The sequence below is a fragment of the Amblyomma americanum genome, chromosome 7 (genome assembly GCF_052857255.1).
Source record: "Amblyomma americanum isolate KBUSLIRL-KWMA chromosome 7, ASM5285725v1, whole genome shotgun sequence".
NCBI lineage: Eukaryota > Metazoa > Arthropoda > Arachnida > Ixodida > Ixodidae > Amblyomma > Amblyomma americanum.
Window position 1 is genome coordinate 61473903 of NC_135503.1, and position 14581 is coordinate 61488483.

Consider the following 14581-nt stretch of genomic DNA (forward strand, 5'->3'; position numbering starts at 1 on the left):
CCGTTTTCCGGTAGCAGCTCATTGCAAACCAAGCAGGAGTCGTTTGCAGCCATGTGTAACAAAGCAAAAGATGCAAAACACACAGAATGCACTTCAGCACCAGCGGCGGTGGTGGGCAGGTAGTTTGCAAGGAAAACTACAGAAAAACCCAACTAACCTGCAAAGTATGAATACTGCTGTTAGCGAAGGCCGCTGCGTTCGGTGCCACCGCCGCTGAGCAAATGCGCCGAGCGTGGGTCAGCTCCGTCTTTTTCAAGATATTGTGGCTGACGTAGTCCCATCCAGGAGCAGCAGGAAAATCACTTGCTTCGGCGTCCTTGCAGAGGAATGGGGGCAGCAAACTCGAAGAAAAGCGCTGGGCCTGGATAGCAGTCTGCAAAGTATGAATACTGCTGTTAGCGAAGGCCGCTGCGTTCGGTGCCACCGCCGCTGAGCAAATGCCCAAATAGAACTGTGGAAATAGAACTGTGGTATAAGCGATAAATCCTAATAAGCTGCAACAGAGCACTGAAGAGAGCTGATAAAAAGAACACCACTAATAACTTGCGAAAAACCAGATGACGGTTAAATGCCAAAAAATGCTGCTGTCGAAAGACAGAAAATGAAAACTCATGATCACTTCTGAAACTATCGGCCGGAGCAATGCGTTACAAGATCTTTCTTTTTATTTTTGTACCTCCTCTCCCCAAAAAGGCCCACAAGCCTAGATTTTTCGTTTCAAAAAGGAAAACAGCCACATCCTTTCTCTCTTCTTTTTTCACTATGCTGCCACACAGAAGAAAGTGATCGGTGGAAAATATTTAATCGAAGATTACGAATCGAACCCGGAAAGACACGTCGGAAAGGGAGACGACAGTGTTTGTTCCCCAGATGACGGTGTCTGAATGATTCCTCTATGTATTCGTTAGCGGCATGGCATGCAGCCTGTCCGTCTTCACGAGAACTACATTGGGGCCTCTTTAACTGGTCTTTCCTCGTTTCATAATTGGTAGCTGCTAATTATGACGTCAAAGGATACAGCTTGCACGCAATGTCAGTCGCCGGCTTTCAGTCTTAAGGTAGGCTGAGGGACAATAAAGCAAAATGGATAATCGAATTAAAGAACCGCTTGCACAGTACAACCATTCTCTTTGTGTTGTTCATATAGTCCGTCGTGGCCACTGGCAGACCCCGTGATAGCAAATGACGGGGGCATGTTTCGACAGTGTCGATGAGGAAGAATAAATTTGAGCAGAACGTTTGTGCTGTCTATAATGCCTGTCATCCATCCACACCAAGATCGTCCCTCTCGCCTCTTTTAGCACTGCCACCTACCCCTTGCGCTTCACATTTGCACCTTTCAGAGTTAAATGCTCACATCTCTCACTGTCGGTATTCTAAGCTGAGGAGCACTCCAACTCGCGACCGATTTCGCACAGTGAACAATGCCGAAATTTTCCACAGAAATAAATAAGCGTACGCTTTGAATTGAAACCAACGCCCGCCAAGAATAAGGAGCTCTGACTATGGACAACTTAGACCACTTGGTCTTTGCCGCAACAATACATGTGTTTAGAGCTCATATTGGTAGCATAGACCGCGATATACCTGTTACAGACAGAATTGGCGCAGAGATTACTAGGAGTCCAACTCTGAGGCGCTGGTTGAAAATACATCTACACTACTGTTGCCATGACGCAAAGGAAAATGTGTGTATTACTGCTACTATCAGAGTCATCATTATTGCCATTTTCGGGAATCGAAAGTTTGCAAAATAGGGAGGCTGCAGACCCAATTCCATAGTCAATCAAAATCTGGTAAGTATGTTAAGGGCGTCAAATTAGATTAACTCCCTCTGCAACTAATTTTTCCTTCGTGTTACGCCAACGACATCGCAGAACCGCAGAACTTGAAACACCGCCATACTTTGGTCACTATCATCATTAACAATCCTCGAGCGGTGCCATCAGGCCGTTAGGAGAGAGAAGAAGAAAGGAGCCATTTGTCAGCGTTCTCTGCGGGCTCCAGCTAAATGTCGAGCGACGTCGGAGAGGATGAGAACCTTGCGCCCGGCGTCGCCGGACAGCCGGCAGTCGTCGCCGCTTCTGCACCCTCACCTCCTCCAGACGTGGAACGAGTGCGGTACCTGCTGGTGCAGTTGTACGATCACCTGCCGCGCCAGGTCATCACGCTGATCGTGGCCTTTCCATATGCATGCTGAGCGTGAGCGTGCTCATACGCGTCAACCGGCACAGCCACAACGACGCCCTGCAGCTGGGCTACGCGCGCTTCGCGGACGACGGCGCCGACGTCGTCGGGGCGGCAGCTGAGGGCGTCGTGCTCATGAACTCGTTCGGCAACGCACTCAGCTTCCTCTCAATGATCGTAATCGTCAACGTTGTCCTGGTGCTCCTCTACAAGAGGGGCCACTACAACATCATACAGGCGAGCAGCTTGGCGCCAAGCCTGTTTTATTAGTGGCGTTTGAGTGTTGGCCTCTACGCGATGCTGCAGATGTTTAAGTGAATAATTTCCTCTCCGCTTCAAACTGCTTCAGTGCGATTAAATGTGGTTCATTCATCTAACGCTGTACTTGCATTTCGTATGCTGTGTCTGTTCACAGCTTACTGATTTTATCGAATGCATTCTTTCCATACGAACTCCAGTGGAGGCGAGCGCTTACAAAAACAGGTTTACTAGCGATATTCTACCACATGCGACAAAAGACGCGAGGCTTATGAGAGTAGGGATAACATCGCAGATGAAAGCAGTGTGTCAATGGATTAGTATTTGTTTGCGAAGAAGTATTGTACTAAATTATAACGCCATTAATAATTCCACGGAGCACAGAGAGTTGAAAAAATATGTGGTGGAAAAGATGTCTTGACTGCCTATCAATGAGACTTCACGAGGCGTGCTTTCGGCTAGGAATCGATGTCATCGTTAATTTTCATTTGCTGCCTTGGGCCTACCCAGAGCGAGCCAGCTTTACTCTATATGCTCCTTCCGTCTCCCACTTTCCTCCCATTTTCCTCCCTTTTTCTGATCATTATTGCGAAGTGTATGGTTGTCATTCTACAGCTAACCGTTTGTCTATATGCGCCTTAAGGAATCGCGCACGAGATACAAGTGGTGTCATAACCACGAAGCTGCACAAATTTCACCCGTTCGCAGGTTTAGCTAGTTGCTAAACATTTATGAGGTGTCTACGCTTTTAATCCCTCATAGGGAATGTGTAAAGGCAGCGTTATGTGCTTGCAGCCGTGAGAACTTGTGACAACACGCTAATGCAATTGTTTACCACGTCTGAAACCACGCGTGTGCCCACGCAGGCGTGGATGATGACTGGCACCACCATCTTGCTTTTCCTGACGAGCTACTACTACATGGGTCGCATCGCCTTCTACTTCAACTTGCCGCTGGACCACCTGAGCTGGTCTGTTTTCATATGGAACGTGGGCTTGACTGGCATCACGGCCCTGTACTACGAGGGGCCCTTCCTCATGCAACAGGGTTACCTCGTGTACGTGTCCGTGCTCATGGCCATGATCCTAGAGGAATCGTTCCCGGAGTGGACCTCCTGGATACTCCTTGTCCTCGTCTCGATCTGGGACGTGTTCGCGGTTCTCTGCATTGTGGGCCCACTTCGGATTCTCCTGGAGACGGCCAAGGAGCGAAACGAGCCGCTCTTTCCGGCACTGGTCTTCTCCACTTCCTCGGCCTGGTGCTACGCCGCCGACGAGCTCTCGATCAGCATGACTCCGCCTGGAACCTCTTCAGTGGCCGCTGCCGGCGCTATGCGCTTACGTGCCGACAAAGCACCGGCAGTTCCTATGGTAGGGTCAGAGTCGATGTCCGAGACACAGGGCGTGACAAAGAATCTGGCTTCAGAGGATCCTGACCTTTTACGAAGGCACTTGCTTCTAGTGCCTTCGAGCCACGAAGAGGAGGAAATATTCGACTCATGGCCGAATTCGCCAGATGTCAAACAACACTTGGTTGTATATGGTGAACTATCGAAGGCACTGCGCGCTGTGAGCGGAAGAAGTAGAAAGGCACCAAAAATAATTAACGCATCCGACCCTAACAGCTCCACTAGTGCAACGAGCGGCACGGACGGAGACAAGGAACCATCTTCAGGTCCGTCGGGAGCCGATTATGCAGAGGGTTGCCTTCAACGCGCATGCCGAACTCAGAGAATGCGGGTGGTGCCTTAAACAGCGACCCGCAGGACGCGCACCCTGGCCCATCTGATGTTCCTGTTGTGCATCCTTCTCAAGGTGGGAAGGGCCCTCGGAACAGTCGAGGCCACCGCACTCGCAGACACCGAAACACGAAGTCGACAAGACAGCAGGAAATATTGGACGACGCTTCGAGCGAGAGGGGAATGAAGATGGGCCTCGGCGACTTCATCTTCTACAGTGCCCTTGTGGGGAAGGCATCAAGGCATGGAACTGTGGTCACCGTTATCGCCTGCTACGTGGCTGTTATAGTAGGCATCCTTCTCACGCTATTTCTGCTGGTGCTGCTGCAAAAGCCTTTGCCTGCACTGCCTTTCTCAATCAGCTTGGGCATCACTGCCTACTTCTCAAGCGTTTATCTCACCGAACCTTTCTTGGATAACATGGACGCGTTGGCTTTCTAGCTATAGCTCACACCTGTTCCCATAGTGGCCTCCATGCGTGTTAACGACAAAAAAGTGTAGTAAAGACTATGAGACGGTCGAAGGCTCTTTGAGAGAAGATAGATGACGTACTCGTGCCTGAAAAGGTACACGCAGATACGGGATTATCTATCCTTGCGTGCTTTTTTCGGTCGCCTATTGTTCAGTAACATTCTTGAAACCCGTGAATACAAATTTACGAAATTGTCTGCAATGAATTACCAAAACTCGACTGTCTACTGAGGAAGCATTTCGTAGAGCTGCTAGCGTATAGCTAGCAGATCCCATTAACCACTGTGTGAGCTTACTAGAAGCTGGTAGTTCAAGTAGAGGCTTCAGGTTTGTCTCGCAGGCTGAACACGCCAACGTTGGCTCCGACTTACAGATAGAGGACGCCACCATTAGCAGCGCTTGGCTGGTTTTGACAAGGGTTTACATAGTTACACGTTGCAGTACCACACCTCCGCCTTGTCGTATTAAGCGATGCTGGGTGTCTCACCACAAGTAAATGTTTACTTGCGGTTGAAGGTATATAACCGACGCCTATGTATTTAACTGTTGGAGTAAATACCAATCTCTGAAGAGGGCTAAGACTAGAGTAAGTAGCAATTGGAAAGAGGCAGAGAGGGTTGATTGATGTTATAACGACGTGTATTTGCACGCTGAAGCAAGGTTTGCATTTACACAAATTCCTAGCTTTGTCCAGGCAGAATGTCAGCCTAAAACTTGTCCGAGAGAAAGGAGCGCAACTACCGATCTGTTTTCACTGAGAACTTTCTGTGTAGTTTTGCGTCACCGAGTTTTTGCCATCTGCAGTCAAAACAACCAGCAGCAGAGAAGAGACACATAGTCATCCAGTGAAGCAATTTTGAAAACACGCGTCCGCACCTGCGCTGTAACGCACTAGTGATGGAAGCGTCGATGCAGCTGAAATCCCATGCTGTGCCACCATTCGGCAGTCCACAGCGAGCGTTCTGATTTCTAGCGCGTACCGTTAGTGGGTAAGATTTGCGGGGTTATTGCTGAGGCAGAAAGAAGCGATGGGGAAAGGAAAGATAGATACATAAATTTAATGAAACGAAGGCAGAGAGGCTAATGAAATATTGGTCAGGAAATGGGCCTGTGAGAAGAAGCGAGAAGAGAGGGCGACGAAGATGAAGAGTACGTAGAGCAGAGGATGATGTACAGGTTGGGGGTATGTGCCATTAAGCCTGATGACATCATCATTATCATCGTGCGCAGGTGAGTAGCAACCTCTGCCTCCTGTTTCTTGACCGATCCCCCAGTGGGCATGTGCCACCTTTTGTAAAACAACAACACGGGAAACAGAAGCTACACGGGAGCAAGCTGGTGACAGAAAACAGTGTGCTCGCTGTCGCTTCGCGGTCGTGGCCGGTGATGTCAGGCTCTCTTGCACAGGACAAGTTCGACTCGAACTGAAAGATGTGTAACATTTACCGTATCCCTCAATGAGAACCCTACCTTTCACCGGGTTGGTGCAGCTCCGAAAGCACACATCACTGCGAAGAGTTTGAATCCATTTTGGAGACAGTAAGGATAGGAAATGTTTGGACCATATTTACTTATATAACAAAAGCTTGCGTTATGTGAGCCGCAGCGGCGTCGCATATGGCAACACGCAGAGAGAAATTATATATTTCCAGTTTCTTGCATTTAGATGCTAGTCAGCGCGCTTTTCTGTGGTAATTTTCGTGCTTCGTTATTTTTTTTTGCGCTGCCACACAATGCATCGTAAGTTCTTCCCTGTCAGCGTGGTATTAGTCAGGGAAGCTCGCGAAGGGCAGACAAGTCCATCGCTGCTTCCAAACGGGTCTGATCTCATCAGACTATACGGACTGCGATTGAAGAACTTCCCACCCTGTCTAAAGCGCTGATGTGGAGCTCGGGCGCTTCACTGCAACAAAATAGTTTTGCTCCACCGTGAATTTTTATAATCAACAACCGTTGTTCACCTTGCGAAATAGTGTGCCTGCGGTACAACTGTAAACACCGCGTTAGCTTTGACGGGCGCTTATGGTAGTATTTACACGATAGAAATAAAAGTCACTTGGCTAAATAAAATACTAGTTCCCAGACACTGACCGAACTATACTGACTAAAACAATTGCATGGACTCTCGTTTTTTATTAAATGACATCACAAGGAGCTATCGACGATAATATTTCAGTGCAATTCGTGAGCAAGTGAAAAAGAATTAATATTTGTATACTACTGGCGTGCCATCGTTTAACGCAGGCATCACAGGACGTGGCCACTTTCGAAGCGGCGTTAATTCACACGTTCGCTAAGTCTAGACTTCCTTGTAATATAGCGCGATGTATACTTAAGTGCTTCAAGAAAGAATTAATATAGGAGCGACTGAAAACTTCTCAAGTTGCCACAGTTCCTTGCGGTTGTGTTGTCTCCATGTCCCTTCCTGCACTGCCTTGTTGTGTAGCATTTTCGATTGTGTTTCTTTCCTCGGTGGTACGAATGCTGTAATCACTGTCTGACGACGATGTATCGTAGTTGTCAGTGTGCGCGTCGCTGTTTGCTGTCGAGTCATTGAGGATATCGGAGGTGTTAGCAGGGCTATCAGGTTCGTCGATGGGGGCAAAGGACGTGAAGAATTCGGCACCTGTGACGAGTATCTTGTCAAAGGTATACATAACTACCTCATCGGAGCTGTTCACAGATTCACTCCCTGTGCCAGTACTGTCATACGTGACGCTGTTCTCAGTCGAGTTCCCGCTGTCGGTGGGTCGATCGGTGCCCGGCGGAGATGAGTGAGTGGACGTTGCGGCTCTGGTGGCGGTGAATGGCGTTGTGGCTTGAGTGTTCGCCGTGGCGCTTGTATGGCTAGAAGTGGGGCTACTGTGGTGGGACTCAGTCGTTTGGGGCTGAGTAGCCGTCATGTCTTCGTCCGGGGTAATAACGACGGGCGGCGAGGCGCTGGCGGGGCCTTTGGAGGACTGCGTGAAGAGCACGTACATGAGGAGAGCTGCGGCCAGGACGGCACAACCGACGAGGGCAGCGCCGAACAAGACCAAAGCGGGGACACGTGGAGAAGCGCGTAGCTTGTTAAGCAGTCCTCCAACAGGCGTGGATCTCGTGGTGGACTCACTTGCGCTGGAGTGTGTCCTGGTGCTCATTGCCCGAGCGGCCGCTGAGTCTCGACGTCGCGCTTCATCTGTTGGCGGAAAGCTTTAGGACTACTGGAGGCGGCGTCCTGGCACAGGATATAAAAAGACCATATCCGTTGCGGTCAGACCTCCCTGAATGAACCTCCAAGAAGCGAAACACTATCAATGGCTCATAGCTTCTTCGACTTCTTCTAGTCAGCTTTCAAGAGGGATAAACGTGGAGCCGCAGTAAGAGGAGGTACACAATTGAACAAGTGCAGCAAAAAATGAAAATGCAGTATTGGTCTCTTGTAAATTCTCATCAACCATTTCGAAGAAAAACTGGAAAAGAGGCATAATTTCAGGTAAATTAATGTATTTATTGGAATGTTACATTTCGCTGATGTATCTAGCGGCCTGACTTTACTTCTGTTGACTACCGTCATCAATTGTTGTGCGCCGACAGAGGGCTCTGTACATATGTATAAAGGTGTCTCTAGGCATCTTTTTTATACTAATCTAAGGGTGTAGTTCTTGAGACCTCTGTTGTGCCAGTGTGTGTCCCGGTGCTGGCGCTGATTTCTTGTGTGGCGCTCAGGCAGCCGTGTCCCTAACCAGCACTTCATTTCTTGAGAGAGAATTTTCCAACTGGCTGAAGGCGGCGTCCTGTTGCAGGGCAGAAAGGACCGTGGCTTTTACGGACAGATCCCTCTGCACACGCTCGTTACTGCGACTAGTAAAATGAACCCGAAGGAGAGGATGATGTTAATGCTGAAGATTCAAACAAAAAATAGCGCGTACCCATACTTGGGATCGGCCAAGAATCACTCTCCATGGCTCATAGATTTTTCTCCAATTCTCTCCAGTTTTCAAGCGTTGCGTTGGAGCCACAGTGAATGGTACAAAATAACTGAAATTGGCATAGCATAGCAAGAGGTGTGCAAAAGAATTAAAGGCATCTTACCAATTCTTGTAATTAAAATGCCAGTAGGAGAATAGACATAAGTCTAAAAAAGCACCGGGTCTTTTTTATCCACATTCCAAAAGGAAAAGCGATTGTATTTAGATGGCCTGTTGAAAGGCCTGCTCTGGTGTCTACAGTAGATGGACGGACAAATCTCGTTATTGATCTTCAATAGACTATTATAGTTTCAGGATGTGTGGACTTCCTATCTTGACACTGTGCGTGTCATGTTCTTTGGATTTTCACGCCAAATTTCCGATTAGAACCGGTTCCATTTTCCTGATATGGTATGCATAAGTCCCTTTCTAGGATGTTCGAATGCCTTCCAATTGATTTTAATATGCGATTATACTATTCCGACCCACTAATCCACCTTAACATATTTTCGGGGCTCAGAGTACTTATAAAGTGTTTGGGGTTAGAAATTTTTTCGTGGTGGGCAAAAATTAAAAATTAGTTTTTGAGGAACGATGTGGTGCAGTAACTGTCTTACGCATCTCGGTGGACGCCCGAACCGTGCCGTAAGGAAGGGATAAAGGAGGGAGTGAAAGAAAGGAAGAAAGAGGTGCCATGGTAGAGGGCTTCGGAATAATTTAGACCACCTGGGGATCTTTAACGTGCACTGACATCGCACTGCGCACGGGCGCCTTGGCGTTTTTCCTTCATAAAAACGCAGCTGCCGTGGTCGGGTTCGAACCCGGGAACTCCGAATCAGTAGCCGAGCACCCTAACCACTGAGCCACCGCGGCGGGTGAGTTTGGGGTGGGCCAACTTCCAAATTTTGGAGGCCCTCATATTTTCAACATTGGATGTACCCTACGAATGGATCACTGGTGGTCACACGGTGTTGATGACGTCCCGACCCTCTCAATCGCGGTCAGGTACCGCGGGTACTCCTTATATTCCTACTGGTGCAGTGGTGAGGCGCTTAAGCGATGCGCCACTGTCCCGGCAGGTGGCTGTTTAAACAAAGTCGCCGATGGGGCTTGTGAGGCTCAGGCTGCTGCTCCCGAGCTCCCGTAAGCCTCATGCGCAGCGACGCGGAGGGCAGGTGGCAGCCTCATCGAGTTTGACAACGATGGCCAGGTTGACACCCTAAACTGCGGCGAGGATGTAACGGCGTCACAAGGTCAAATGACCTGTCTCGACCAATCACGAAATTTCGTGGAGAATATGAAATTTCGCGGTGCTCTCTGATTATTCATTTTGGGTCACGGGACGACATGATATCATCATGTTAATGGCCTGTTAGAGAATTTTGTTACTGAAAACCCGGCCATTTTTAGTAAGACGACAGCCTAAATGCAATCACATAATAAATCAGTTTTAGCGCTGGGATGCTTATAAGCGAATATGCTGCCTCTCTTCGATTACGCTAACTCCTGCTGACTCCTCTCTGCGGTCTTCTCTGATGAGGCTGTCTCACGAGTTGGAGGTTTGTCCAAGTGTTTTTTTTTTTGGCGGAAGTAAAGATTAGTGTTCCCTTAGGCATCCAACACTGCCCTTAGCCTCCCTAGTTAAGATTATGGCAGGCTGCTTCGCCAGATCGCCGGCCCAATGCTTGCTCCTAGAATCTTTCAGAAGAAATAATGTCAGTGTGAATACAGTGGCGTTTTGTACGTATTGCAGATGGAGCTCTAAAACTAAAAAAAAACACCGAAAGATCAATTAGCAGCTGAAGGCTGTTGCCAGCCGCTACCTGGAAATTACTGACGTTCGTCTTTTCAGCAGGAGGGGGATTCTGTGCAGATCCTCGGATGTGCAACGCGTTGCGGACTTGTAGCAAGGCACATTCTTTGGGTTTTTACCCCTGAAACCTTTATTACACGAATAACAGCTTCCTTGCACTAACTGTATTATCCGGGGTGTGTACCCATAGTCTTCTCCTCGGGAAATTCTTGAAGACGTCCAGGACACCGGCATGGCATCATATCAAAGTTCTGCTGTCGCAGAGGTGCTGATGGCTTCGTGTGCCGACTGAATCTGTGATCGCTATATTTGCATTGTCTTCACGCTCGTCCGAGCCCATACTGTACAGCGTCGACCTACTACATTCGCGACCTTTGCAATGCAGGAATTGCTGGCGCTTTGGTCACAGCAGCAAAGGTTGCAAATCGGTGTCGCGGTGCCGACATTGCAGGGACAACCTCTCCTCAGACCTTTCGCACATCTGGTGCGGCTGCATGTAGTCCTTGTCAATGCAACACCCATCTGATGGTGCTAACTCTGCAAAAAGTTCCGAATAACAGAGAGTCCTGGTCGTCACTCAGCACAAGAGGTGCTCCAGAGAAGATGCCCATGCGCTATTGCATAGGAAAAGACATTCTTATGCTGGCCTCGCTAGGACATCTTGTTGTGATGTAAAGATGGTCTGAACAAAGTTGGTAGTTTCAGCTGTTGAGAAATAGATTGTAGGCATTGTGGCTCATATGTGAAATTCATTTCTCAGGTCGTTTCAACTCAGTTTGAATCTTCAGCTTTTGGCACTCCAGAACCGCCAATATGTCCTTCCCCTAATTTCACTGGTTTCTCCATCCAGACTCATACTCTCCACCGTTTCCTCTCGATGGCTAGTCCTCTGAAGCTTCGCGATTATTCCTATTCGTTGAAGTCTGGCCACTTAAACGCTACCGGCAAGAAAGGCTCTCCTACATTCCGCATAAGGCCAATGTGTTAAAAGAGGCTGTTTCAGTAATTATTGCGGGATTAAAAGTTCTGCAGCGGAACTGCAATTCAATCGAATGTTCTATTCACGATTTACAGAACGCTCATTCACAATAGCGTGCAGGCATTTTTACTTCAAGGAACTTGGCTTTCACCGAGTATTTAATTCTCTCGAAAAACATATCTAGCATTCAGAGTCGATCGGAACTGCGGCCGGGTGGTAGCTTGATCGCATCAATTTCTTCAAAAACATTCCAGGTTGCAAGCTGCTAGCTGTTGATATTGCATTTCTAGTTCGCTCACCCTAGCATTGCTGGTGTATGTCTCCTCGCAGGTGCCTGCAGGACAGGTTGTTTAAGCGAACTATTGCATACTAAGAACAGAGCGATCATTGCTGGCTATTTCAATTCACATCACGTTATTTGCGCTTTTTGGTAAGATGAATGCGAGCGGCTTCTTTGGACCTGAATGTTTGCAAGTGACGTGGCTGCTGCAACAGTCCAGGCATAACTTACATGCGTGCATGTTCTCCGTCAGTCATAGATTTCATGTTGGCAGAAGATATAGTGAGAGTCTCGTTATGGCCCACAGTGGAGTGTGGTACGTCCAGCGCCCACTTCACATAACGCTCGGTAGAGTGTCCTGTCCCATTAGGGCGACTACTTCAGCACAGAAATTCGTCGACCACGTATACTCCTAAAAAAAAAAAAAACTTGTGCATTCCTATTTCTCCTTCATTGCATCATCTGATAACTCGAATTGTGATCATGAAGTTCTCCTTCTTTGTTAGATGCCACTGAGCGTTCCGCGTTCATGGTGCATTCAATGGTCAGTAACAAAATGCCCTCCCTGTGATGGAATTATGAGTGTGAAACAGCATATCGTCGTAGCAAAGCTGCCTGGAATCGCTTCTGTCAAAATCAGGCCCTTGGAATTAGTTGGAATTAGAAGAATTACAACTATTTTGTGGCTTCACTAAAAAAGATCGTGGGTAAAGCTAAGAAGGTGCACAATGCAAATGTGGAGACTTATATATCCAGCCCAAATAATTGGAAAAGTTTGTACCGGTTCATGAAACGCAGCCACAATTAGCCGGCCTCTCATATAACAAAACTAGTGGTGTTACATCTCCAGGAAGGAAAACATAAACTTAGTAATGTAGCGCAACGTATTTCTTTGCTCTTTTAAGCGCAGATGGCGGTTGTTGTTGTTCTCTGTTAGGGTGGCACATACCCACAGCGGAGGATTGGCCAGGGTGCCTTGTAGAGTAAATAGTTGGGAAACAATGACTCACTTAAGGAAGTCGAGGATGAAATTTGTGCTTCCGTTAGTCTTACCGACGACGCGCGCAGACTTCATCCAGGTTGACGCATTTTAATTACTTTCTATAATTTCTGGCCTGAAACCTGAGGTTTCTAAATGCGAGGGGTCAAAGTCGGTATGTTGAAAACTCTTGTGCAGTGCTCTACCTCTAATCTGCTCCATATTGTGAACTTGGCCCTGGAGACAGTGTGGCTGCCTCACGATCATCTTATTGGTCCAGGACTATTACTATGGTGAAACTAAGAAAAAAAAGGAACAATTCCCAGTCTGTGCCACTAAGTATAATGGGTTTACTTCTCAAGGGTGTAGGATAGGTTTCCACATCGATAATATTCGGCCGATTTTTCTCTCACCAAATTTAGGCAAAAATTACTGAACAATTTCCGCCCCGCAAATCAGGTTATAGCACTACAGGCCACCAGAAGCGCTCAGATTGGGTGTATTTTTGGATGGTCGATCTTTAAATGTTCATATAGACTTGAAGAGCAGATTTAGGGTTGCAGTAGAGAAGGAAGAGGTAGCGGCTTTAGTCGCTCTGCATATCGGCAGAGGTTAATGACAGCGTAGAACACTCCCTATACTTGAATAAGCTTGCCGAAATTAGGCCGCCTTTTCACAATTTTAATGGCGACACGAATTTCCAAAATACAGACATCTATTTTGTACAGATGAATTCTTTACTTCTGAAACCTATTCCCAGACTAGAAATGTGCCTCAGGAATCGGTGATGTCTCCTTTACTTTCGACATACTCATGCGAGATATTTCTGTGCAGTGTGATGCCAAATTGTACCTGCATGCAGATGACATTGCCTTTTTTTCATTTGCTGAGTATATTCGTTCACTGTAGCCATAATTGCATGTTTACGTTAATGCCCTTGAAGTATGGCGGTGCTAGTTACATTTAATGCTGAACGTGAACAAATTTTTCATTTTCGTTTTCCCGTGAGCGTCCTATCTTTATATCTCACTAATGTATCGCGGACCTCAAATCACACAGGCTGAGTCCTTAAGCTACTACGGTGTAGAACACGACCCCCAGTTAGGTTGACGACCTGGTACCAAAAGGAAGGCCTTGTAAGGTGAGTATGCTCTCGGTCCCCTGACGCGAATCGGCATTCAGGCTTACGTAAGACCAATTCTTTGAGTTCGGTTCCGTTGTCTTCCGCGAGTGTCCTAGATACAAGATGGAACCTGTGGTGCTTTTGGAGAGGCACGCTCTATACGGCTCGGCCTTGGTTTGCCAAAATCAGTTGGATATGCAGTCCTATTTCACGAGAAAAGCCGGCTTCCCTATGTTCGCGCCACGAAAAAGCATATGGCCATAGTCCTTCAATGATTTGAAGGACTATGGTATGGCCCACCTGCCACGAAAGGCAGGTGGCAATGAAATTATTTTAAATAAATTGAGTGCGATTTTCAGCTGCACTGCGCATCATCTCATGGCTCGAGAGATATATAGCCTCCCGAATACGAACAATCTGGATATCATCTTCTTCACTGTGGCTGTGTTTTAAACAGTCACCTGCCAGGGCAGTGGCGCATCTCTTAAACGCCGTACCACTGCGCCAGAAGAGAAATGGGGCATTCCCGCGATGATTGAATCTATTCAGGGGAAGGAGTTCTTCCATAACAGGATACGACATTGCTCTCGCATTGTAGTCGTAAGGTTATGTTAATCATCGTGGAGGTTTTTATTAAATCAAAAGAGCAAAAAGTTTTGAAAATTATATGCATACCCTAATCATATGAGACGCGGACACGCCGTCCGCACAATTACTGCTGTTGATATTTAATGCATACGACTATAGAAACTTCGTTCATCCTGTAAGCTGCACTCGCGGTGTCAGCTGTATAGTGGCAAAAC

General features: G+C 47.5%; 1 pseudogene; it reads left to right on the forward strand.

Annotated features, from left to right (window-relative positions):
* Positions 1–2322: 2322 nt before the first annotated feature.
* Positions 2323–4624, forward strand: LOC144097728 (presenilin-2 pseudogene; annotated as a pseudogene).
* The last annotated feature ends 9957 nt before the right edge of the window (positions 4625–14581 follow it).